Genomic DNA, 2887 nt, shown 5'->3' with positions numbered 1-2887 from the left:
AAAAGGCCAAAAAAATTACTTTAAAGAAAAGTCTACATCAGTTTAAGTGTACAGTATATTTAGAATATTTTCATCACTTTACCTTGCCAGACAGCCCTTTATGTGGGCAACTGAGCCCATTTTATCTATCAGTCTGTCCAGGGAGTTGCAATGTTGCGATTGCAACCAATAACGCAAATTCAACCAATCCCTGTGAATCCTGCAGAATTTTGTCCAGTCTTTTCCTCTAATTGTTTGTAATTTCACCAATCATATTAGACCCCCCTGTGCAAAACACTGAGCCACACATCATCAAATAGAATTTTTTTTCTTTCTGCAATAAGTTGCCTTAGATTTTGTAATGAATTATAAAAGGGTTTCACTTTCTCATGCATTTTCATGCTCAAAACAATATCCATGAAATTGGGCATTTTAGGCTGCAACAATCCCCAAAAAAAGCCTGGAGGAACTGATCTGTGCTGTCTTCACAACCACCAGACACCTTTGACAATGAAACTCAGTTTTGTTTGTACAGCACCGAGTCATAACAATTGTTTCTCAGGACACTTTTCAGATAATTAGATATAACTGGGTATCATCTGCATAACAATGAACATTAATGGAGTGATTCTTAATTATGTTGCCTGGAGGAAGCATATATGAGGAGCATCGAACTGGTCCAAGTACAAAACCTTATGAAATTCCATGACTAAGTAATTTTACCCTGTAGAACACACAAGTTTGTGATCTACCGCTGCCTCAATCCACAGCAAATAACGTCAGTTCAGATCCAAATCAACACCCTAAAACACAAAGACACAGTAACACGATCAAGGCAGGAGTCTGGTGGCTTTGAAGAGATATAACAACTTCAGTTCCCCATTACATCGGGCAAGTATCGTTTAAACTAGCACAGCACAACTTTCTTCCATCTCATCCATTCTGCTTTTTGCCATCTGAGTAATCACACGTCATCCGAATCACAATTGCCAACAAGCTATTTTGTGTGCCTAAGAGTTTTTTAGGGGTTTTCTGCCATAATATTTAAAGAGGTATCGCGTATTGTTGTTTTATACTAGTGTAGAAGTTTAAAACTCTACTATCATGACAACCTTACTTAGTAGGGCTGGGTATTATTTTAAATTTAGACAAGCAGAGTTGCAGCGATGCCATCCGGTTCGCACTCTGGAACTTTTCCCTGCAACATCATAAAACTGTTTCATCTCATTGGAAATCTTTGGTCTAAACTGGGCTTTATGAAAGGTTGTTTATTGTCATCTTAAAGGCGGAAATGTGTGCACCTTCTCTTGTTGGTAACTAGAAAGTTGACCTTTGACCCTGTGATTTAAAATCTGATGGTTCTGTGGAGCATTAACTGTCTTCCTGACTGTCAGTCCTGGAACGTGTAATTAATAAATGTGATTCTTCAAAAGAGGCGGTACTCCCCTTAAAAAGTCATGTAAAACCCGGACTGGCAGCCGTCTTACTGACCTGTCTGAATGTATTTCCTTCAAAGAGCAACAGTTCCTGCTTCATGTGTTGTTGTTGTTGTTTTTGTTTTTGAGCTCAGGTCAGTTTGTGATGTTAGACCTCTTTTTTTTTTTTGACTTCACTTTTTGACTATTTTGACGTTTTGTGTCTCAATGTCTGGATTAAAGTCTGTCGTTGACATCAGCTCTCTGTCTTTGGCCTCGTTCATGGTTAACGTGTGATCCGTTCGGTCACAGAAATCATTTATCAGCTAATAAGCAGATATTATGGTTTTGTATTTTTAATTAGTTTTTAATTTTTGTTCGCAGTTCAGTTTAGTTTCAGTTTCCAGAGTGGGTCTGCTTCTTTCAGTTCAGATTTTATTCTTAAAACTGTGTACTTTATATATACTGTATATTAATGTACTGTATATATATGATTTATACTTATTATCCCACAATATACTGATGTAAAAATATAAATAATAATAAATTATAATAAGTTGTTCAGTACTACGGTGGACTGTAGTTCTGCATGTAGTTTGTCCAGGCGGTGTTATCGTAGTCCAGCATAGGGTTAGCTGTGGTACAATCAATGTCAAACTGTGTCTCTGTTTGTTTACTTACAAATGTATTAAAACATGTAAAACTAGAATGTAATGAGCATTACGTAGGCTGCATCACTGTAGGTTGTGATTTTTATGAAGTGTTATGATAATAGGCTAAATGTTAGCTAGCTAGCATACATTCTGTGTATTTATAGAAAACAGACCATCTGAGCATAATGTGAACAAATAAATGAAAAGTTAATCCAATGTGTTATTGAAGTTTTAAGTATTTTAGAACAGCAGGAAATGAGTTTTCAACATTTAATAATTATTTTAATAATTTAATGACCACATGGTGTTTCCTGAAGAGTCACCTATACCACAGTATCTGTACAACAATGACAGGAAGCCAATGTTTAGGTATTTTCAGGTAATAATCATCATCAAATGTCCTCTGTTGTTGTTGTTTTGATGTGAGAGACCCCCTAGTGGGTAGTAGTGAAATGACATATTGTAGGTTCAAGTAAGGGATAAAACCCCACAAGGTGTTCATGCTCAGGAATTAATGGACAACCAAGTAAAGACAATATTTTATTATGTTGATGAATAATTGTACATTCAGCATTAATGTTAATTCATATTCATAACATAACAGATGAAGACTTTAATTCATTCATTCAATGATTTCAGTCATTTTGTGAAATAATTTTACACATGAAAAGGTCGACAGTAGAAACAAAAAGCAGATTTTCAAACTAAATAACAACAAAGAATAAAATAAAAAGACTAAGTAAAAGAGAAATAACCATATGTGTGGAGCAGGTTCAGTTTAACAGGTTCAATTCAGAGACTTTTCTCTTTAAGAAATAAACATGATGAATATAATCATCC

This window comes from Morone saxatilis, unplaced genomic scaffold (assembly GCF_004916995.1).
Source record: "Morone saxatilis isolate NCDOM2014 unplaced genomic scaffold, NCSU_SB_2.0 Contig20, whole genome shotgun sequence".
NCBI lineage: Eukaryota > Metazoa > Chordata > Actinopteri > Moronidae > Morone > Morone saxatilis.
This window is presented reverse-complemented; position numbering follows the sequence as displayed.